The sequence below is a fragment of the Nannospalax galili genome, unplaced genomic scaffold (assembly GCF_000622305.1).
Source record: "Nannospalax galili isolate Female #2095 unplaced genomic scaffold, S.galili_v1.0 scaffold275, whole genome shotgun sequence".
NCBI lineage: Eukaryota > Metazoa > Chordata > Mammalia > Rodentia > Spalacidae > Nannospalax > Nannospalax galili.
Window position 1 is genome coordinate 647,671 of NW_008335440.1, and position 23,571 is coordinate 671,241.

At 55.1% G+C, this 23,571-nt stretch overlaps 1 long non-coding RNA gene and 9 other non-coding genes across 11 annotated transcripts in view; all 10 read left to right on the forward strand.

Annotated features, from left to right (window-relative positions):
* The window catches only part of LOC103731781, a 114,520-nt gene that overhangs the window by 13,930 nt on the left and 77,019 nt on the right, over positions 1 to 23,571 (forward strand). The window lies entirely within an intron of this gene.
* On the forward strand, positions 1,979 to 2,072 carry LOC115069862. Its single transcript, XR_003849096.1, has one exon. It is a non-coding gene; the product is annotated as a small nucleolar RNA SNORD116 (small nucleolar RNA).
* On the forward strand, positions 4,501 to 4,594 carry LOC115069852. Its single transcript, XR_003849087.1, has one exon. It is a non-coding gene; the product is annotated as a small nucleolar RNA SNORD116 (small nucleolar RNA).
* On the forward strand, positions 7,018 to 7,111 carry LOC115069865. The gene has a single exon (XR_003849099.1). It is a non-coding gene; the product is annotated as a small nucleolar RNA SNORD116 (small nucleolar RNA).
* LOC115069841 lies at positions 9,525 to 9,618 on the forward strand. Its single transcript, XR_003849077.1, has one exon. It is a non-coding gene; the product is annotated as a small nucleolar RNA SNORD116 (small nucleolar RNA).
* On the forward strand, positions 12,137 to 12,230 carry LOC115069849. Its single transcript, XR_003849084.1, has one exon. It is a non-coding gene; the product is annotated as a small nucleolar RNA SNORD116 (small nucleolar RNA).
* Positions 14,656 to 14,749, forward strand: LOC115069855. Its single transcript, XR_003849090.1, has one exon. It is a non-coding gene; the product is annotated as a small nucleolar RNA SNORD116 (small nucleolar RNA).
* LOC115069854 lies at positions 17,175 to 17,268 on the forward strand. The gene has a single exon (XR_003849089.1). It is a non-coding gene; the product is annotated as a small nucleolar RNA SNORD116 (small nucleolar RNA).
* Positions 19,664 to 19,757, forward strand: LOC115069853. The gene has a single exon (XR_003849088.1). It is a non-coding gene; the product is annotated as a small nucleolar RNA SNORD116 (small nucleolar RNA).
* On the forward strand, positions 22,161 to 22,254 carry LOC115069847. The gene has a single exon (XR_003849082.1). It is a non-coding gene; the product is annotated as a small nucleolar RNA SNORD116 (small nucleolar RNA).

Consider the following 23,571-nt stretch of genomic DNA (forward strand, 5'->3'; position numbering starts at 1 on the left):
CTTATCCCTGCAGGGATCCCCTGCTGTCTCACGAAGCTCTGAAGGCTAGAAGCATGGGTAGGAATTTCAGACAGAGCCAGGTGTCCCAGCAGTGCATGGCGGAGCACGTGGCTTTGTCCCCGCCTGTACGCTGAATGTCATGATGATGGAGGTGTCCATCCTTGACTGAGGTGTCACAGCCGTGCCTGAAGCTTCCATCTACATGTGGGTACGCCTCTCGGCATCTGTGTAGACATTTCATGGACGTGTGTTCATGGATGTACCTGACCATACCACCGGGGAATGTGATTAGCATGGGGGAGACATCCCATTAGAGTCTGGCAGGCTGAGTCCAGGAGTTCTCCCAGGCTAGAAGGTCCCCTTATTTGGCCAGCTGGTTCAACAGGAGGATCATGTGTGCCATCAGAACTGGGATCAGTTGGTGACAGCTATCCTCACTCCCCTGCATTGTCCCCCCACGACTTCCCTCTCGTGCCGTCACTGTATGTTTCAGCTACAGTGGTTTTTGTCCAAACAGTCCCCTTCCCCATGCTACTGGATATTTTTTTGTCTGACCCAGTGAGGGAGTAGAGGCCTCGGCGTGCCCTTCAGGCCTCTCTCCACACACAGCCATGTAGCCGGTCACCTCAGGCCTTGCACTATTTTCCACATGCCCTGGGGGCCACACGTAGTAATGTTGGCTTCTGTAAGGTTCCTTGGAGATTGGGACTGGTAGCACATTGATTCTCAGGTTATCGAAATTCTGCAGACGAGCCTGAGCATGCACCATTTTGGAGAAAGTTGACTGTTGCACCCAATAGAGGACAGAGGTCTCTCAGGAGAGGCCGGCAGGGTTTTCCTGAGCCAAGAGGGTTCTCAGTCTCCCTGACTGGTTGTTCCCTGGGGCGAGAATGAATCTGATGTACACCATATAGCTTGGTGGATCCAGTGGCAGGGTTGCATTGGTGGCACTGGATGCTGGAAGCCTGGAGAGTGTTGGGAGTGTCTAGGTTTCCAGGTGTCTCCTTTGCCTGACTCAACCCCTCTTTCAGGAGCCAGAGGCCTCTGGGGCATCCAGAGCCCTAGGCAGGACACACTATCAGCTCTGTGGGGAGGAAGGTTGTCCAGGGCTTCCGCAGAGGGCCTGTGACATGAGTAGAACCTAGGGGACAGCGATACTGCTCCGGGTGGTCTGTACTGTTCCTGGCGCTCTGGATAATCTTTGTGGGAGAGCAATTGAGGTTTGAATCCTTTTGGGTTCTGCCTAGGTTTGTGGGCTAAGGCTCCATAGCACAGGGCCTTTAGGGCCATTCTGTTAGCCATAACTAGGCCTATTGTATAGTGCCGAGTAAGGGTTGGAGGAGGAAGCCGGGGGGCTAATCAGACCCTTAGACCAGGGAAGGAGACAGGAAAGGCACACACAGGGAAGCTGACCCCCCATACTCGTTACGTAGGGGAAAACACAGTCAGAGATGCCTTTGCTGGCAATGGAACCACAGTTGGAAGAGCTGCACTATCCACCCACCTAGGCAGAGGCACAGCGACCGCAAGCATCTTGTTCTCTGCTCTCCCGCTAATGCGTTGCAAGGGTCTTTGTCTCCTCCTCAGGGCCAATTCCCGTGGGCGACGTGTCCACAATGCTGCAGCCAGAGAATGTGTAACTTAGCGGAAGGATGGATACCCTTGAAAGGGCTTCCGGGAGTCTTCTACAGGGTCCCTCACCACCCACAGGCTCACCTAGGATAACGGTAAGTCTTCAGCTCCCTGAGTGTCTGGCGATATTCTAACCTGTTGTAGCCCTGAGCACCTGCACCTCCACAGCCCTCTCGTCATGGCCGGGATGGGCCGATCAGTGTGCCTGCTGTATCCGAGGACTCATGCTGGTCCTGAGCATTCCTGGATACTGTGGATGTTGCTGCTCCACACCCACAATCCCACACACGAGCCCCATGGGCCAATGACAACATCGATGGCCCTGTGGCTCCCTCCCAAAATACCTGGATCACTGTAGATTCAAAGTCAATCATTCCTTGGAAAAGCTGAACAAAATGAGTGAAAACTCCTTACCGTCTCTCTCATCGTAACTGAGGTCCAGCACGTTGTGACATTGATTGCTCCATGGGGTCGCTCCCACCTTCCTCCCCCGGGGTCTCACCAACCAATCAGCATTCCTGTTGTGCCTGTGACTTTCTGGTCTCCCTTCCCTGGTCCCAGGCATGTGATTTCCTGTTGGGCCTTGTGCCTAGATGGGAGGAAGGAGAGGAAAGACCATGCTGGCAGACTTCCTTTTGGTTGAGTGGCTAGCGCCAGGAGAGCTTTAGGAGAAGAAGAGAGGCACCTAGGCCTGGCCACCCCGAGGCGGGAGGTAGGACCAGGAGTAGTAGTCAGGCAGGGTCCCAGGAACAATTGCACAAAAAAAAACTCCAGGGATGTCACTGGCACCAAGGATCTGCAGGCAGGATGGGCCAGGGCTAGAGTTCCTGCTAGGTATCACCCTGAAATTCACGGTGTTGGAAGACCAGTTCAGACGGTTCCACTTAGCCCTTCAGGGATCCCCTGCAATCCCACACAGCTCTGATGGCTAGAAGCATGGGTAGGAATGTCAGGAAGAGCCCAGTGTCCCAGGGGTGCATGGCTTAGTGCTTGGCTTTGTCCCTGCCTGTAGACTGATTGTCATTATGATGGAGGTGTCCATCCTTGACCGAGGTGTCACAGCCATGCCTGAAGTGTCCATCTCCATGTGGGTACACCTCTCGGCATCTGTTTGCATATTTGACAGATGTGTGTTCACGGACGTGCATGATCTCACCACCGGGAAACCCCCGAATGTCAGGGAGAGCTCCAATTGAAGTCTGGCAGGTTGAGGCCAGGATGTCTCCCAGGCTAGAAGGTCCCCTTATTTGGCCAGGTGGTTCAACAGGTGGATCATGTGTGCCGTCATCACCAGGATCAGGTGGTGAGAGCAATCCTCACTCCCCTGCATTGTCTGTCCTGAGGCACGACTTCCCTCGCGTTCCGACAATGTAAGTTTCAGGTACAGGTGTTGTTGTACAAAGAGTCTCCTTCCCCGTACTCTTGGATGTATTTTTTTATCCGAACCAGTGAGGGAGTAGAGGCCTCGGCATGGTCCAGGCCTCTATCCGCACACAGCCCTATAGCCGGTGACCTCGGGCCTTGCGTTATTTTCCACTTGCCCTGGGGACCACACATGGTAATGTTGGCTGCTGCAAGCTTCCTCGGAGATTCGGAATGGTAACACAGTGATTCTTAGGTTTTGGAATTCTGCAGACAAGCTGGAACAGGCACTGTTTTGGAGAAAGTTGACAGTTGCACCCAGTAGAGGACAGAGGTCTCTCAGGAGAAGTCACCAGGGTTTTTCTGAGCTGAGAGAGATCTCAGTATCCCTGACTGTTTGTTCCCTGGGTGGGAATGAATCTGATGTGCACCATAGTGCTTGTGTGATCCAGTGGCAGGGTTGCACTGGTGGCATTCGATGCTGGAAGACTGGAGAGTATCTGGAGTGTCTAGTTTTCCTGGGATCTCCTTTGCCTGACCCGACCCCTCTTTATTTGGCCAGAGGCTTCTGGGGCATACAAAGCCCTAGGCAGGACACGCTCTCAGCTCCCTGGGGAAGAATGTTGTCCAGGGTTACCGCAGAGGGCCCGTGACACGAGCAGAACCTAGGGGACAGCGATGTTGCTTCACATGGCCTGTACTGCTCCTGGCACTCTGGATAGTGTTTGTGGGAGAGCAATTCAGGTTGGAATCCTTTTGGGTTCTTCCTAGATTTGGAGGAGAATGCACGATAGCACAGGGCCTTTACCGCCGTTCTGTTATCCATAGCTTGCCCTATCGTATACTGCCGAGTAGGGGTTGGAGGAGGAAGCTGGGGGGGAGCTAATCAGGCCGTGAAGCCAGGAAAGGAGACAGGAAAGGCACACGCAGGGACCCTGGCCCCCCCTCCTCTTTAACTAGAGGAAAACACGGTCAGAGATGCCTTTGCTAGAATTGGAACCACAGTTGGAAGAGCTGCACTATCCATGCACCTAGGCAGAGGCACTGTGATCGCAAGCCCCTTGTTCTCTGCTCGCCCGCTAAAGCACCGTGTGGGATCTTTATCGTCTCCTCAGGGCCAATTCCAGTGGGCGACATGTCCAGAATGGTGCAACCAGAGAATGTGTAACGTAGTGGAAGGACGTATACCCTTGAAAGGTCTTCCGGGAGTCTTCTGCAGGATCCCTCACCACCCGCAGGGTCACGAAGGAGAACGGTAAGTCTTCAGCTCCCTGAATGCCCGGCGATATTCTCATCTGTTGTAACCCTGAGCACCTGCACCTCCATAGCCCTCTTGTCATGGCCGGAATGGGCCGATCAGTGTGGCTGCAGGGTCAGCGAACTCATGCTGGTCCTGAGCATTCCTGGATGCTGTGGGTGTTGCAGGTCCCTGCCCACACTCTCACGCACCAGCCCAAGGGACAAATGACCATGTTGATGGCTCCGCAGCCCTTTCCTAACGTGCCTGGATCGATGATGATTCCAAGTCAATCATTCCTTGGAAAAGCTGAACAAAATGAGTGAAAACTCCCTTCCGTCTCTCTCATCGTGACTGAGGTCCAGCACGTTGTGTCATTGAGTGCTCCATGGGGTCGCTCCCACCTTCCTCCTCTGGGTTCTCAAGAACCAATCAGTGGTCCTGTCATGTCTGTGTCTTTCTGGTCTCCGTTCCCTGGGCCCACGCATATGATTTCCTGTTGGGCCTTGCGCCTAGATGGAAGGAAGGAGAGTAAGGCCATGCTGGCAGGCTTCCTTTTGGTTGAGCGGCTAGGGCCAGGAGAGCTTCAGGAGAAGTAGAGTGTCACCAAGGCCCAGCCAGCCCGAGGTAGGAGGTAGGACCAGGAGTAGTAGTCAGGCGGGGTCCCAGGAACCATTGCACAGAAAAATCTCCAGGGATGTCACTGGCACCAAGGATCTGCAGGCAGGATGGGCCAGGGCTAAAGTTCCTGCTAGGTACCACCCCGATGATCACGGTGTTGGAAGACAAGTTCAGACGGTCCCACTTAGCCGTGCAGGGATCCCCTGCTGTCCCACACAGCTCTGACGGCTAGAAGCATGGGTAGGAATGTCAGACAGAGCCCAGTGTCCCAGGGGTTCATGGCTGAGCGCTTGGCTTTGTCCCCACCTGTACGCTGATTGTCATGATGATGGAGGTGTCCAAACTTGACCGAGGTGTCGCAGCCTTGCCTGAAGCGTCCATCTACATGTTGGTACACCTCTCGGCATCTCTGTGGACATTTCACAGACGTGTGTTCATGGACGTGCCTGACCCCACCACCAGTTAATCCCATGAGCGTGGGGGAGACCTCCCATTGGAGTCTGGCAGGCTGAGGCCAGGAGGCCTCCCAGGCTAGAAGGTCCCCTTATTTGGCCTGCTGGTTCAACAGTCGGATCATTTGTGACATATGCACTGGGATCAGGTGGTGACAGCTATCCTCGCTCCCCTGCATTGTCCCCCCACAGGCACGACTTCCCTCTCATGCCGTCACTGTAAGTTTTAGCTCCAAGGGGGTTTTGTACAAACTGTCCCCTTCCCCGTGCTATTGGATATTACTTTGTCTGACCCACTAAGGGAGTAGAGGCCTTGGCATGCCTTCCAGGGCTCTCCCAAAACACAGCTCTGTAGCCGGTGACCTCGGGCTTTGCTCCATTGTCCACTTGCTCTGGGGGTAACACGTGGTAATGTTGGCTGCTGCAAGACTCCTCAGTGATTGGTGCTGGTAGCGTAGTGATTCTTCAGTTCTCAGAATTCTGCAGACAAGCCTGAGCAGGCACCCTTTTGGAGAAAGTTGACAGTTGCACCCAGTAGAGGACAGTGGTCTCTCAGGAGAGGTGAGCAGGGTTTTCCTGAGCCAAGGGAGATCTCAGTCTCTGTGACTGGTTGTTCGCTGCGTGGGAATGAATCTGATGTGCATCATAGTGCTTGTGTAATCCCGTGGCTGGGTTGCATTGCTGGCACTGGATGCTGGAAGCTTGGAGAGTGTCGGGAGTGTCTTGGTTATCAGGTGTCTCCTTTATCAGACCCGACCCCTCTTTCATGGGCAGGAGGACTCTGGGGCATACAAAGCCCTAGGCAGGATACACTGTCAGCTCTCTGGGGAGGAAGGTTGTCTAGGACTACCACAGAGGGCCCATGACATGAGCAGAACCTAGGGAGCAGCGATGCTGCTCCGGGTGGTCTGCACTGCTCCTGGCACTCTGGATAGTCTTTGTGGGAGAGCAATTGAGGTTGGAATCCTTTCGGGTTCTTCCTAGGTTTGGGGGAGAAGGCGCGATAGCACAGGGCCTTTGCGGCCGTTCTGTTACCATTGCTTGCCCTATCGTATACTGGCGAGTAGGGGTTGGAGGAGGAAGCTGGGGGGAGCTAATCAGGCCCTGAGGCCAGGAAAGGAGACAGGAAAGGCACATGCAGGGACTCTGCCCCCCCCTCCTTACCTAGGGGAAAACACGGTCAGAGATGCCTTTGCTAGCATTGGAACCACAGTTGGAAGAGCTGCACTATCCACGCACCTAGGCAGAGGCACTGTGATCGCAAGCCCCTTGTTTTCTTCTCGCCCGCTAAAGCGCCGGGTGGGATCTTTGTCTCCTCCTCAGGCCCAATTCCCGTGGGTGACGTGTTCACAATGGTGCAGCCAGGGAATGTGTAACGTAGCAGAAAGATGTATACTCTTGAAAGGTCTCCGGGAGTCTTCTGCAGGATCCCTCACCACCTGCAGGGTCACCAAGTAGAACGGTAATTCTTCATCTCCCTGAGTGCCTGACGATATTCTCATCTGTTGTAGCCCTGAGCACCTGCACCTCCACAGCCCTCTCCTCATGGCCAGGATGGGCCGATCAGTGTGACTGCAGGGTCAGCGGACTCATGCTGGTCCTGAGCATTCCTGGATGCTGTGGGTGTTGCAGGTCTCTGCCCACACTCACACACACGAGCCCCAGGGACAAATGACCATGTCGATGGCCCCGCAGCCCTCTCCTTATGTGCCTGGGCCGATGATGATTCCAAGTCAATCATTCCTTCGAAAAGCTGAACAAAATGAGTGAAAACTCCCTTTCATCTCTCTCATCGTGACTGAGGTCCAGCAAGTTTTGTCATTGCGTGCTCCATGGGGTCGCTCCCACCTTCCTCCCCCGGGGTCTCAACAACCAATCAGCGGTCCTGTCGTGCCTGTGCATTTCTGGTCTCCCTTCCCTGGGCCCAGGCATGTGATTTCCTGTTGGGCCTTGCACCTAGATGGGAGGAAGGAGAGGAAGGGCCACACTGTCAGGTTTCCTTTTGGTTGAGCAGCTAGGACCTGGAGAGTTTCAGGAGAAGCAGAGTGGCACCAAGGCCCGGGCAGCCCGAGGCGGGAGGAAGGCCAGTAGTAGTCAAGCGGGGTGCCAGGAACCACTGCACAAAAAAATCTCCAGGGATGTCACTGGCACCAAGGATCTGCAGGCAGGAAGGGCCAGTGCTGGAGTTGCTGTTAGGCACAACCCCGAGGTTCACGGTGTTGGTAGACCAGTTCAAACTGCCCCACTGAGACCTGCAGGGATCCCCTGCTGTCCCACAGAGCTCTGAAGGCTAGAAGCATGGGTAGGAATGTCAGACAGAGCCAGGTGTCCCAGGGGCGCATGGCTGAGCTCTTGGCTTTGTCCCCGCCTGTACGCTGAATGTCATGATGATGGAGGAGTCTATCCTTGACTGAGGGGTCACAGCTGTGCCTGAAGCATCCATCTACATGTGGGTACGCCTCTTGATATCTGTGTGGACATTTCAAGGACGTGTGTTCACGGACGTGCCTGACCCGACCACCGGGTAATCCCATGAGCATTGGGGAGTCCTCCCATTTGAGTCTGGGAGGCTGAGGCAAGAGGTTTCCCAGGCTTGAAGGTCCCCTTATTTGACCAGCTGGTTCACCAGTCGGATCATGTGTGCCATCAGAGCCGGGATCAGGTGGTGACAGCTATCCTCACTCCCCTGCATTGTCCCCCCACTGGCACGAGTTCCCTCTCGTGCCGTCAATGTAAGTTTCAGCTACAGGGGGTTTTGTCCAAACAGTCCCCTTCCCCATGCCCTTGGATATTTTTTTGTCTGACCCAGTGAGGGAGTAGAGGCCTCGGCATGCCCTTCAGGCCTCTGTCCACACACAGCCCTGTAGCCGGTGACCTCGGGCCTTGACTATTTTACACTTGCCCTAGGGGCCTCACGTGGTAATGTTGGCTTCTGTAAGCTTCCTTGGAGATTGGGACTGGTAGCACAGTGATTCTCAGGTTATCGGAATTCTGCAGGCTAGCCTGATCATGCACCCTTTTGGAGAAAGTTGACAGTTGCAACCAGTAGAGGACAGAGGTCTCTCAGGAGAGGTCAGCAGGGTTTTCCTGAGCCGAGAGAGATCTCAGTCTCCCTGACGGTTGTTCCCTGGGTGGGAATGAATCTGATGTGCACCAGAGTGCTTGTGTGATCCAGTGGCAGGGTTGCATTGGTGGCATTGGATGCAGTAAGCCAGGAGAGTTTCGGGAGTGTCTAGGTTTCCAGGTGTCTCCTTTGCCTGACCCGACCCCTCTTTCAGGAGCCAGAGGCCTCTGGAGCATCAAGAGCCCTAGGAAGGACACCCTGTTATCTCCCTGGGGAGGAAGGTTGTCCAGGGCTTCCCCAGAGGGCCCGTGACACGAGCAGAACCTAGGGGACAGCGATGCTGCTCTGGGTGGTCTGTACTGCTCCTGGCGCTCTGGATAGTCTTTGTGGGAGAGCAATTGAGGTTGGAATCCATTTGGGTTCTGCCTAGGTTTGGGGGTGAAAGCGCGAGAGCACAGGGCCTTTGCGTCCGTTCTGTTAGCCATAGCTTGCCCTATCGTATAGTGCTGCGTAGCGGTTGGAGGAGGCAGCTGGGGTGGATAATCAGGCCCTAAGGCCAGGGGAGGAGACAGGAAAGGCACACGCAGGGACCCTTGCCCCCCCCTCCTTACCTAGGGGAAAAAACGGTCAGAGATGCCTTTGCTGGCATTGGAACCACAGTTGGAAGAGCTACACTATCTACCCACCTAGGCAGAGGCACTGCGCCCGCATCCCCTTGTCCTCTGCTTGCCCACTAAAGCGTCGCTTGGGGTCTTTGTCTCCTCCTCAGGGCCAATTCCTGTGGGCGACATGTCCACAATGCTGTAGCCAGAGAATGTGTAACGTAGCAGAAGGATGGGTACCCTTGAAAGGGCTTCCGGGAGTCTTCTGCATGGTCCCTCACCACCCACAGGGTCACCTTGGAGAACGGTAAGTCTTCAGCTCCCTGAGTGCCTTGCAATATTCTCATCTGGTGTAGCACTGAGCACGTGCACATCCACAGCCTTCTCATAATGGCTGGGATGGGCCGATCAGTGTGCCTGCAGTGTCAGCGCACTCAGGCTGATCCTGAGCGTTCCTGGATGCTGTGGGTGTTGCAGGTCCCCACCCACTCACGTACGAGTGGCAGGGGCCAATGAACACGTCGATGGCCCCGCAACACCCTCCCAACTTGCCTGGACCGATGATGATTCCAAGTCAATCATTCCTTGGAAAAGCTGAACAAAATGAGTGAAAACTCCCTACCGTCTCTCTCATCGTAACTGAGGTCCAGCTTGTTGTGTCATTGAGTGCTCCACGGGTCACTCCTACCTTCCTCCCCCGTGGTCTCAACAACCAATCAGTGGTCCTGTCATGCCTGTGCCTTTCTGGTCTCCCTTCCCTGGGCCCAGGTATGTGATTTGCGGTTGGGCCTTGCGCCTAGATGGGAGGAAGGAGAGGAAGGGCCACACTGGCAGGCTTCCTTTTGTTTGAGCGGGTAGGACCAGGAGAGGTTCACGAGAAGAAGAGTGTCACCAAGGCCCGGCCAGCCCGAGGCGGGAGGTAGGACCAGGAGTAGTAGTCAGGTGGGGTCCCAGGAACCATTGCACAGAAAAATATCCAGGGATGTCACTGGCACCAAGGATCAGCAGGCAGGAAGGGCCAGGGCTGGATTTGCTGCTAGGCACCACCCTGAGGTTCACGGTGTTGGTAAACCAGTTCAGACGGCCCCACTGAGCCCTGCAGGGATCCCCTACTGTTCCACACAGATCTGAAGGCCAGAAGCATGGTAGGAATGTCAGACAGAGCCCAGTGTTCCAGGGGTGCATTGCTGAGTGCTTGCCTTTGTCCTCGCCTATACGCTGATTGTCATGATGATGGAGGTGTCCATCCTTGACCGAGGTTTCGCAGCCGTGCCCAAAGCATCCATCTACATCTGGGTACGACTGTCGGCATCTGTATGGACATTTGTCGGATGTGTGATAAAGGACGTGCCTGACCCCACCACCGGGAAATCCCATGAGCATGACGGAGACCTCTCATTGGAGTCTGGCACGCTGAAACCAGGAGGTCTCCCAGGCTAGAAGGCCCCCTTATTTTGCCAGCTGGTTCAACAGTCCAATCATGTGTGCCGTCAGCACTGGAATCAGGTGCTGACAGCTATCCTCGCTCCCCTGCATTTTCCACCCACAGACAGGAATTCCCTCTCGTGCTGTCACTGTAAGTTTCAGCTACAGGGGTTTTTGTCCAAACAGTCCCATTCCTCGGGCCCTTGGATATTTTTCTGTCAGACTCAGTTAGGGAGTAGAGGTCTCAGCATGCCCTCCAGGGCTCTCCCAAAACACAGCCCTGTAGCCGGTGACCTTGGGCTTTGCTCCATTGTCCACTTGCCCAGGGGGCCACACGTGTTAATGTTGGCTACTGCAAGCTTCCTCAGATATTGGGACTGGTAGCACAGGGATTCTTAGCTTATCGGAATTCTGCAGGCGAGCCTGAGCAGGCACCCTTTTGGAGAAAGTTGACTGTTGCACCCAATAGAGGATCGAGGTCTCTCAGGAGAGGTCTGCAGGGTTTTCCTGAGCCAAGGGAGATCTCAATCTCCCTGACTGATTGTTCCCTGGGGCGAGAATGAATCTGATGTGCCCCATAGTGCTTGTCGTATCCAGTGCCAGGGTTGCATTGGTGGCATTGGATGCTGGAAGCCTGGAGTGTGTCAGAGGCGTCTAGGTTTCCAGGTGTCTCCTTTGCCTGACCCAACCCCTCTTTCAAGAACCAGAGTCCTCTGGGGAAACCAGCGCCCTAGGCAGGACACCCTGTCAGCTCCCTGGGGAGGAAGTTTATCCAGGGCTATGCCAGAGGGCCTGTGACACGAGCAGAACCTAGGGGACAGCGATGTTGCTCCGGGTGGTCTGTACTGTTCCTGGCGCTCTGGATATTCTTTGTGGGAGAGCAATTGGGATTGGAATCCTTTAGGGTTCTGCCTATGTTTGGGGGTGAAGGCACGATACCACACGGCCTTTTGGCCGTTCTGTTACCATCGCTTGCCCTATTGTATAGTGCTGAGTAGGGGTTGGAGAAGGAAGCTGGGGGTTCTAATCATGCCCTGAGTCCAGGGAAGGAGACAGGAAAGGCACACGCAGGGACCCTGCCCCCCCTCCTTACCTAGGGGAAAAAATGGTCAGAGATGCCTTTGCTGGCATTGGAACCACAGTTGGAAGAGCTGCACCATTCACCCAACTAGGCCACCTATGCAGAGGCACTGTGACCGCAAGACAGTCAGTGGTGCCTTTGCTGGCAATGGAACCACAGTTGGAAGAGCTGCACTATCCACCCACCTAGGCAGAGGCTCTGCGACCGCACACCCCTTGTTCTCTGCTGGCCCTCTAAAGCGTCGCGTGGGATCTTTGTCTCCTCCTCAGGGCCAATTCCCGTGGGCGACCAGTCCGCAATGGTGCAGCCTGAGAATGTGTAACGTAGCAGAAGGATGGATACACTTGAACGGGCTTCCAGGAGTCTTCTGCAGGATCCCTCACCACCCGCAGCGTCACCTAGGAGAACGGTAAGTCTTCAGCTCTTTGAGTGCCTGGCCATATTCTCATCTGTTGTAGGCCTGAGCACCTGCACCTCCACAGCCCTCTCGTCATGGCCAGGATGGGCCGATCATTGTGCCTGCAGAGTCAGCGGACTCATGCTGGTCCTGAGAGTTCCTGGATGCTGTGGGTGTTGCAGGTCCCCACCCACACTGTCACGCACGAGCCCCAGGGACAAATGACCATGTCAATGGCCCCGCAGCACTCTGCTAACATGCCTGGATCGATGATGATTCCAAGTCAATCATTCCTTGGAAAAGCTGAACAAAATGAGTGAAAACTCCCTACCGTCTCTCTTATCGTAACTGAGGTCCAGCACGTGGTGTCATTGAGTGCTTCACGTCGTTGTTCCCACCTTCCTCCCCCAAGGTCTCAACAATAAATCAGTGGTCCTGTCGTGGCTGTGCCTTTTTGGTCTCCCTTCCCTGGGCCCAGGCTTAGGATTTCCTTTTGGGCCTTGCGCCGACATGGAAGGAAGGAGAGGAAGGGCCACGCTTGCAAACTTCCTTTTGGTTGAGCATCTAGGGCAAGGAGAGCTTCAGGAGAAGTAGAGTGGCACCAAGGCCCGGCCAGACCAAGGTGGGTGGTAGGACCAGGAGTAGTAGTCAGGCGGGGTCCGAAGAACTATTGCACAGAAAAATCTCCAGGGATGTCACTGGCACCAAGGATCGGCAGGCAGGAAGCGCCAGGGCTGGGGTTGCTGCTAGGCACTACCCCGAGGTTCACGGTGTTGGTAGACCACTTCAAAAGGCCCCCCTGAGCGCTGCAGGGAACCCCTGCTGTCCCACACAGCTCTGAAGGTTAGAAGCATGGGTAGGAATGCCAGACAGAGCCCAGTGTCCCATGGGTTCATGGCTGAGTGCTTGGCTTTGCCCCTGCCTGTACGCTGATTGTCATGATGATGGAGGTGTCCAAACTTGACCGACGTGTCACAGCCTTGCCTGAAGCCTCCATCTACATGTGGGTACACCTCTCAGCATTTGTGTGGACATTTCACGGACGTGTGTTCATGGACTTGCCTGACCCGACCACAGGTTTTTCCCATGAGCATGGGGGAGACCTCCCATTGGAGTATGGCAGGCTGAGGCCAGGAGGTCTCCCAGGCTAGAAGGTCCCCTTATTTGGCCAGCTGGAATAAGAGGCGGAGCATTTGTGACATCTGCACCGTATCAGGTGATGACAGCTATCCTTGCTCCCCTGCATTGTCCCCCCACAGGCATGACTTCCCTCTCATGCCATCACTGTAAGTTTTAGCTCCAGGTGGTTTTGTCCAAACAGTCCCCTTCCCCGTGCTATTGGATATTATTTTGTCCGACCCAGTTAGGGAGTAGAGGCCTCGGCAAGCCTTCCAGGGCTCTCCCAAAACACAGCCCTATAGCTGGTGACCTCGGGCTTTGCTCCATTGTCCACTTGCTCTGGGGGAAACACGTGGTAATGTTGGCTGCTGCAAGCTTCCTTGGAGATTGGGGCTGGTAACACAGTGAGTGATTCTTAGGTTATCAGAATTCTGCAGACCAGCCGGAGCAGGCACACTTTTGGAGAAAGTTGACAGTTGCACCCAGTAGAGTACAGAGGTCTCTCAGGAAAAGTCATCAGGTTTTCCTTAGCCGAAGGAGATCTCAATCTCTGTGACTGGTTGTTCCCTGGGTGGGAATGAATCTGATGTGCATCATAGTGCTTGTGTGATCCAGTGGCAGGGTTGCATTGGTGGCATTGGATGCTGGAAGCCTGGAGAGTGTCGGGAATGTCTAGGTTTCCAGGTGTCTCCTTTGTCTGACCCAACCACTCTTTCATGGGCCAGAGGACTCTGGGACATACAAAACCCTAGTCAGGATACGCTGTCAGCTCCCTGGGGAGGAAGGTTGTCCAGGACGACTGCAGAGGGCCCATGACACGAGCAGAACATAGGGAACAGCGATGCTGCTCCGGGTGGTCTGTACTGCTCCTGGCACTCTGGATAGTCTTTGTAGGAGAGCAATTGAGGTTGGAATCCTTTTGGGTTCTTCATAGGTTTCGGGGAGAAGGCGCGATAGCACAGGGCCTTTGCGGCTGTTCTATTAGCCATAGCTTGCCCTATCATATACTGGCGAGTAGGGGTTGGAGGAGGAAGCGGGGGGAGCTAATCAGGCCCTGAGGCCAGGAAAGGAGACAGGAAAGGCACATGCAGGGACTCTTGCCCCCCTCCTCCTTACCTAGGGGAAAACACGGTCAGAGATGCCTTTGCTAGCATTGGTACCACAGGTGGAAGAGCTGCACTATCCATGCACCTAGGCAGAGGCAAGGAGACCTCAAGCCCCTTGTTATCTCGCATGCTAAAGTGCCTCGTGGGATCTTTGTCTCCACCTCAGGGCCAATTCCCGTAGGCACTGTATCCACAGTGCTGCATCCAGAGAATGTGTAACGTAGCGGAAGGACGGATAGCCTTGAAAGGGCTTCATGGAGTCTTCTGCAGGATCCCTCACAACCTGCAGGGTCACCTGAGAGAACGGTAAGTCTTCACCTCCCTGAGTGCCTGGTGATATTCTCCTCTGTTGTAGCCCTGAGCACCTGCACCTCCACAGCCCTCTCGTCATGGCCGGGATGGGCCGATCAGTGTGCCTGCAAGGTCAGCGGACTCATGCTGGTCCTGAGTGTTCCTTGATGCTGTGGGTGTTGCAGGTCCCCGCCGACACTCTCACGCATGAGCCCCAGGGTCCAATGACCATGTGGATGGCCTCGCGGCCCCCTCCCAACATGCCTGGATCGATGATGATTCCAAGTCAATCATTCCTTGGAAAAACTGAACAAAATGAGTGACAACTCCCTACCGTCTCTCTCATCGTGACTGAGGTCCAGCACGTTGTGTCATTGAGTGCTCCACGGGGTCACTCCTACCTTCCTCCCCCGGGGTCTCAACAACCAATCAGTGGTCCTGTCATGCCTCTGCCTTTCTGGTCTCCCTTCCCTGGCCCAGGCATGTGATTTGCTGTTGGGCCTTGTGCCTAGATGGGAGGAAGGAGAGGAAGGGCCATGCTGGCAGGCTTCCTTTTGGTTGAGCGGCTAGGGCCAGGAGAGCTTTAGGAAAACAAGAGAGTCACCAAGGCCCGGCTAGCCCAATGCGGGAGGTAGGACCAGGAGTAGTATTCAGGCGGGGTCCCAGGAACCATTGCACAGAAAAATCTCCAGGGATGTCACTGGCACCAAGGATCTGCAGACAGGAAGGGCCAAGGCTGGATTTGCTGCTAGGCACCACCCCGAGGTAACGGTGTTGGTAGACCTGTTCAGGCGGCCCTACTTATCCCTGCAGGGATCCCCTGCTGTCCCATACAGCTCTGAAGGCCAGAAGCATGGTAGGAATGTCAGACAGAGCCCAGTGTTCCAGGGGTGCATTGCTGAGTGCTTGGCTTTGTCCCCGCCTGTACGCTGAATGTCATGATGATGGAGGTGTCCATCCTTGACCGAGGTTTCGCAGCCGTGCCCAAAGCATCCATCTACATCTGGGTACGACTGTCGGCATCTGTGTGGACATTTGATGGACGTGTTTTCAAGGACGTGCCTTACCCCACCACCGGCGTATCCCATGAGCGTGGGGGAGACCTCCCATTGGAGTCTGGCATGCTGAAACCAGGAGGTCCCCCAGGCTAGAAGGTCCCCTTATTTTGCCAGCTGGTTCAACAGGCCGATCATGTGTGCCGTCCGCACTGGGATCAGGTGCTGACAGCTATCCTCGCTCCCCTGCATTTTCCACCCACAGGCACAAATTCCCTCTCGTGCTGTCACTGTAAGTTTCAGCTACAGGGGTTTTTGTCCAAACAGTCCCCTTCCCCGTGCCCTTGGATATTTTTTTGTCCAACTCAGTTAGGGAGTAGAGGCATCAGTAGGCCCTCCAGGGCTCTCCCAAAACACAGCCCTGTAGCCAGTGACCTTGGGCTTTGCTCCATTGTCCACTTGCCCTGGGGGCCACACGTGGCAATGTTGGCTGCTGCAAGCTTCCTCAGAGATTGGGACTGGTAGCAAAGTGATTCTTAGCTTATCGGAATTCTGCGGGCGAGCCTGAGCAGGCACCCTTTTGGAGAAAGTTGACTGTTACACCCAATAAAGGACCGAGGTCTCTCAGGAGAGGTATGCAGGGTTTTTCTGAGCCAAGGGAGATCTCATTCTCCCTGACTGATTGTTCCCTGGGGCGAGAATGAATCTGATGTGCCCCATAGTGCTTGTCGTATCCAGTGCCAGGGTTGCATTGGTGGCATTGGATGCTGGAAGCCTGGAGTGTGTCAGAGGCGTCTAGGTTTCCAGGTGTCTCCTTTGCCTGACCCAACCCCTCTTTCAAGAACCAGAGTCCTCTGGGGAAACCAGCGCCCTAGGCAGGACACCCTGTCAGCTCCCTGGGGAGGAAGTTTATCCAGGGCTATGCCAGAGGGCCTGTGACACGAGCAGAACCTAGGGGACAGCGATGTTGCTCCGGGTGGTCTGTACTGTTCCTGGCGCTCTGGATATTCTTTGTGGGAGAGCAATTGGGATTGGAATCCTTTAGGGTTCTGCCTATGTTTGGGGGTGAAGGCACGATACCACACGGCCTTTTGGCCGTTCTGTTACCATCGCTTGCCCTATTGTATAGTGCTGAGTAGGGGTTGGAGAAGGAAGCTGGGGGTTCTAATCATGCCCTGAGTCCAGGGAAGGAGACAGGAAAGGCACACGCAGGGACCCTGCCCCCCCTCCTTACCTAGGGGAAAAAATGGTCAGAGATGCCTTTGCTGGCATTGGAACCACAGTTGGAAGAGCTGCACCATTCACCCAACTAGGCCCCCTTGCAGAGGCACTGTGACCGCAAGCCCCTTGTTCTCTGCTCCCCCGTTAAAGCGTCGCGTGGGGCCTTTGTCTCCTCCTCAGGGCCTATTCCCATGGCGATGTGTCCACAATGCTGCCGCCAGAGAATGTAGAACATATGGAAGGACGGATACCCCTGAAAGGGCTTCTGGGAGTCTTCTACAGGGTCCCTTACCACCCACATGGTCACCTTGGAGAACGGTGAGTCTTCAGCTCCCTGAGTGCCTGGTGATATTCTCATCTGGTGTAGCCCTGAGCACCTGCACCTACACGGCTCTCTCGTCATGGCTGGGATGGGCCGATCTGTGTGCCTGCAGGGTCAGAGGACTCATGCTGGTCCTGAGCGTTCCTAGATACTGTGGGTGTTGTTGGTCCCTACCCACACTCTCACGCATGAGCCTCAGGGCCCAATGACCACGTCGATGGCCCCTCGGCCCCCTCCCAACGTGCCTGGATCAATGATGATTCCGAGTCAATCATTCCTTGGAAAAGCTGAACAAAATGAGTGACAACTCCCTACCGTCTCTCTCATCGTAACTGAGGTCCAGCACGTTGTGTCATTGAGTGCTCCACGGGGTCACTCCCACCTTCCTCCCCCGGGGTCTCAACATCCAATCAGTGGTCCTGTAGTGTCTGTGCCTTTCTGGTCTCCCTTCCCTGGGCCCAGGCATGTGATTTCCTGTTGGGCCTTGTGACTAGATGGGAGGAAGGAGATGAAGGGCCATGCTGGCAGGGCCATGAGAGGTTCAGGAGAAGTAGAGTGGCACCAAGGCCTGGCCAGCCCAAGGTGGGGGGTAGGACCAGGAGTAGTAGTCAGGTGGGGTCCCAGAAACCATTGCACAGAAAAATCTCCAGGGATGTCCTGGCACCAAGGATCTGCAGGCAGGAAGGGCCAGCACTGGAGTTTCTGCTAGGCACCACCCCGAGGTTCACGGTGTTGGTAGACCAGTTCAGACAGCCCAATTGAGCCCTGCAGGAATCCGCTGCTGTCCCATACAGCTCTGAAGGCTAGAAGCATGGGTAGGAATGTCAGACAGAGCCAGGTTTCCCCAGGGTGTATCGCTGAGCGCTTGGCTTTCTCCCCGCCTGTACGCTGATGGTGATGAGATGGAGGGTTCCATCCTTGATCGAGGAGTCGCAGCCATGTCTGAAGCGTCCATCTACATATCGGTACGCCTCGCGGCATCTGTGTGGACATTTCATGGACGTGTATTCACAACGTGCCTGACCCTACCACCGGGGAATCATGAGTGTGGGGGAGACCTCCCATTGCATACAGGCAGGCTGAGGCCAGGTGGTCTCCCAGGCTAGAAGTTCCCTTTGTTTGGCCAGCTGGTTCAACAAGTGGATCATGTGTGCCATCAGCACCGGGATCAGGTGGTGACAGCTATCCTCACTCCCCTGCATTGTCCCCCCACAGGCACGACTTCCCTCTCGTGCTGTCACTGTAAATTTCAGCTACAGGGGTTTTTGTCCAAACAGTCTCCTTCCCCGTGCTATTGGATATTTTTTTGTCTGACCCCGTGAGGGAGTAGAGTTCTCGGCATGCCCTTCAGGCCTCTCTCCACACACAGCCCTGTAGCCGGTGACCTCGGGACTTGACCTATTTTCCACTTGACCTGGGGGCCACACGTGGTAATGTTGGCTTGTGTAAGCTTTCTCGGAGATTGGGACTGGTAGCACAGTGATTCTCAGGTTATCAGAATTCTACTAGCGAGCCTGAGCAGGCACCCATTTGGAGAAAGTTGACAGTTGCAACCAGTAGAGGACAGAGGTTTCTCAGGAGAGGTCAGCAGGGTTTTCCTGAGCCGAGAGAGATCACAGTCTCCCTGACTGGTTGTTCCCTGGGGTGGGAATGAATCTGATGTATACCATAGTGCTTGTGGGATCCAGTGGCAGGTTGCATTGATGGCATTGGATGCTGGAAGCCTGGAAAGTGTCGGGAGTGTCTAGGTTTCCAGGTGTCTCCTTTGCCTTACCTGACTCTTCTTTCAGGGGCCAGAGGCCTCTGGGGCATCCAGAGCCCTAGGCAGGATACGCTGTCAGCTCCCTGGGAGGAAGGTTGTCCAGGGCTACCGCAGAGGGCCCGTGACACGAGCAGAACCTAGGGGACAGCGATGCTGCTCTGGGTGGTCTATACTGCGCCTGGTGCTCTGGATAGTCTTTGTGGGAGAGCAATTGAGGTTGGAATCCTTTTGGGTTCTGCCTAGGTTTGGGGGTGAAGGCGCGATAGCACAGGGCCTTTACGGCCGTTCTGTTAGCCATAGCTAGCCCTATCATATAGTGCCGAGTAGGGGTTGGAGGAGGAAGCTGGGGAGCTAATCAGGCCTGGGGCCAGGGAAGGAGACAGGAAAGGCATACACAGGCACTGTGGCACCGCCTCCTCCTTACCTAGGGGAAAACACGGTCAAAGATGCCATCAATGGCAATGGAACCACAGCTATAAGAGCTGCACTATCCAACCACCTAGGCAGAGCCACTGCGACCGCATACCCGTTCTTCTCTGCTCTCCCGCTAGAGCATCGCGTGGGGTCTTTGTCTCCTCCTCAGGGCCAATTCCCGTGGGCAACGTGTCCGCAATGGTGCAGCCAAAGAATGTGTAACATAGCGGAAGGACGGATACCCATGAAACGGATCCCAGGAGTCTTCTGCATGATCCCTCACTGCCCGCAGGGTTAACAAAGAGAACGGTAAGTCTTCAGCTCCCTGAGTGCTTGGCGATATTCTCATCTGTTGTAGGCCTGAGCACCTGCACCTCCACAGCCCTCTCGTCATGGCCGGGATGGGCCGATCAGTGTGCCTGCAGAGTCAGCAGACTCATGCTGGTCCTGAGCATTCCTGGATGCTGTGGGTGTTGCAGGTCCCCACCCACACTCTCACGCACGAGCCCCAGGGACAAATGACCATGTCAATGGCCACGCAGCCCTCTGGTAACATTCCTGGATCGATGATGATTCCAAGTCAATCATTCCTTGGAAAAGCTGAACAAAATGAGTGAAAACTCCCTAGCATCTCTCTCATCGTAACTGAGGTCCAGCACGTGGTGTCATTGAGTGCTTCACGTGGTTGTTCCCACCTTCCTCCCCCGGGGTCCTGTCGTGGCTGTGCCTTTTTGTTCTCCCTTCCCTGGGCCCAGGCTTATGATTTCCTGTTGGGCCTTGCGCCTACAAGGAAAGAAGGAGAGGAAGGGCCACGCTTGCAAGCTTCCTTTTGGTTGAGCTTCTAGGGCAAGAAGAGCTTCAGGAGAAGTAGAGTGGCACCAAAGGACCCCAGCCCGAGTTGGGGGGTAGGACCAGGAGTAGTAGTCAGGCAGGGTCCCAGGAACCATTGCACAGAAAAATCTCCAGGGATGTCACTGGCACCAAGGATCTGCAGGCAGGAAGCGCCAGGGCTGGGGTTGCTGCTAGGCACTACCCTGAGGTTCACGGTGTTGGTAGACCACTTCAGACGGACCCCTGAGACCTGCAGGGATCCCCTGCTGTCCCACACAGCTCTGAAGGCTAGAAGCATGGGTAGGAATATCAGACAGAGCCCAGTGTCCCATGGGTTCAAGGCTGAGCGCTTGGCTTTGTCCCCACCTGTACGCTGATTGTCATGATGATGGAGGTGTCCAATCTTGACCGAGGTGTCACAGCCTTGCCTGAATTGTCCATCTACATGTGGGTATGCCTCTCAGCATTCGTGTGGACCTTTCACGGATGTGTGTTCATGGACTTGCCTGACCCGACCACAGGTTTTTCCCATGAGCATGGGGGAGACCTCCCATTGGAGTATGGCAAGCTGAGGCCAGGAGGTCTCCCAGGCTAGAAGGTCCCCTTATTTGGCCAGCTGAAATAACAGGTGGATCATTTGTGACATCGCACCGTATCAGGTGGTGACAGTTATCCTTGCTCCCCTGCATTGTCCCCCCACAGGCATGACTTCCCTCTCATGCCGTCACTGTAAGTTTTAGCTCCAGGCGGTTTTGTCCAAACTGTCCCCTTCCCCATGCTATTGAATATTATTTTGTCCAACCCAGTTAGGGAGTAGAGGCCGCGGCAAGCCTTCCAGGGCTCTCCCAAAACACAGCCCTGTAGCTGGTGACCTCGGGCTTTGCTCCATTGTCCACTTGCTCTGGGGGCAACACGTGGTAATGTTGGCTGCTGCAAGCTTCCTTGGAGATTGGGGCTGGTAACACAGTGAGTGATTCTTAGGTTATCAGAATTCTGCAGACCAGCCGGAGCAGGCACCCTTTTGGAGAAAGTTGACAGTTGCACCCAGTAGAGGACAGAGGTCTCTCAGGAGACATCATCAGGGTTTTCCTTATCCGAAGGAGATCTCAGTCTCTGTGACTGGCTGTTCCCTGGGTGGGAATGAATCTGATGTGCATCATAGTGCTTGTGTGATTCAGTGGCAGGGTTGCATTGGTGGCATTGGATGCTGGAAGCCTGGAGAGTGTCGGGAGTGTCTAGGTTTGAGGTGTCTCCTTTGTCTGACCCGACCCCTCTTTCATGGGCCAGAGGACTCTGGCATATACAAAGCCCTAGGCAGGACACGCTGTCATCTCTCTGGGGAGGAAGGCTGTCCAGGGCTACTGCAGAGGGCCCATGACATGAGCAGAACCTAGGGAACAGCAATGCTGCTCCGGGTGGTCTGTACTGCTCCTGGCACTCTGGATAGTCTTTGTGGGAGAGCAATTGAGGTTGGTTTCCTTTTGGGTTCTTCCTATGTTTCGGGGAGAAGGCGCAATAGCACAGGGCCTTTGCGGCCGTTCTGTTAGTCATAGCTTGCCCTATCGCGTACTGGCGAGTAGGGGTTGGAGGAGGAAGCTGGGGGGAGCTAATCCGGCCCTGAGGCTAGGAAAGGAGACAGGAAAGGCACACACAGGGACCCTGCTACTCCTCCTCCTTACCTAGGGGAAAACATGGTAAGAGATGCCTTTGCTAGCATTGGAACCACAGTTGGAAGTGCTGCACTATCCACGCACCTAGGCAGAGGCAAGGAGATCTCAAGCCCCTTGTAATCTCACCCGCTAAAGTGCCACATGGGATCTTTGTCGCCGCCTCAGTGCCAATTCCCGTGGGCGACGTGTCCACAGTGCTGCATCCAGAGAATGTGTAACGTTCGGAAGGACGGATAGCCTTGAACGGGCTTCATGGAGTCTTCTGCAGCATCCCTCACAACCCGCAGGGTCACCTGGGAGAACGGTAAGTCTTCACCTCCCTGAGTGCCTGGCGATATTCTCCTCTGTTGTAGCCCTGAGCACCTGCACCTCCACAGCCCTCTCGTCATGGCCGGGATGGGTTGATCAGTGTGCCTGCAAGGTCAGCGGACTCATGCTGGTCCTGAGTGTTCCTCGGTGCTGTGGGTGATGCAGGTCCCCGCCGACACTCTCACACATGAGCCCCAGGGTCCAATGACCATGTGGATGGCACTCGTGGCCCCCTCCCAACATGCCTGGATCGATGATGATTCCAAGTCAATCATTCCTTGGAAAAGCTGAACAAAATGAGTGACAACTCCCTACCGTCTCTCTCATCGTAACTGAGGTCCAGCACGTTGTGTCACTGAGTGCTCCACGGGGTCACTCCTACCTTCCTCCCCCGGGGTCTCAACAACCAATCAGCGGTCCTGTCATGCCTGTGCCTTTCTGGTCTCCCTTCCCTGGGCCCAGGAATGTGATTTGCGGTTGGGCCTTGTGCCTAGATGGGAGGAAGGAGAGGAAGGGCCATGTTGGCAGGCTTCCTTTTGGTTGAGCGGCTAGGACCAGTAGAGCTTTTGGAAAACAAGAGAGTGACCAAGGCCCGGCCAGCCCGAGGCGGGAGGTAGGACCAGGAGTAGTAGTCAGGCGGGGTCTCAGGAACCATTGCACAGAAAAATCTTCAGGGATGTCACTGGCACCAAAGATCTGCAGCAAGAAAGGCCAGGGCTGGAATTGCTGCTAGGCACCACCCCGATGTAACGGTGTTAGTAGACCTGTTCAGATGGCCCTACTTATCCCTGCAGGGATTCCCCTGCTGTCCCACACAGCTCTGAGAGCCAGAAACATGGTAGGAATGTCAGACAGAGCCCAGTGTTCCAGGGGTGCATGGCTGAGTGCTTGGCTTTTTCCCCGCCTCTATGCTGAATGTCATGATTATGAAGGTGTCCATCCTTGACCGAGGTGTCACAGCCGTGCCCAAAGCGTCCATCTACATCTGGGTACGCCTGTCGGCATCTGTGTGGACATTTGACGGATGTGTGTTCAAGGACGTGCCTGACCCCACCACCGGGGAATCCCATGAGCGTGAGGGAGACCTCCCATTGTAGTCTGGCATGCTGAAATCAGGAGGTCTCCCAGGCTAGAAGGCCCCCTTATTTTGCCAGCTGGTTCAACAGGCCGATCATGTGTGCTGTCAGCACTGGAATCAGGTGCTGACAGCTATACTCACTCCCCTGCATTTTCCACCCACAGACATGGATTCCCTCTCATGCTGTCACTGTAAGTTTCAGCTACAGTGGTTTTTATCCAAACAGTCCCCTTCCCCGTGCTACTGGATATTTTTTTGTCTGACCCAGTGAGGGAGTAGATGCCTCGGCATGCCCTTCAGGCCTCTCTCCACACACAGCCATGTAGCCGGTCACCTCGGGCCTTCCACTATTTTCCACATGCCCTGGGGGCCACATGTAATAATGTTGGCTTCTGTAAGGTTCCTTGGAGATTGGGACTGCTAACACATTGATTCTCAGGTTATCGAAATTCTGCAGGTGAGCCTGAGCAGACACCCTTTTGGAGAAAGTTGACTCTTGCACCCAATAGAGGCAGAGGTCTCTCAGGAGAGGTCGGCAGGGTTTTCCTGAGCCAAGAGAGTTCTCAGTCTCCCTGACTGG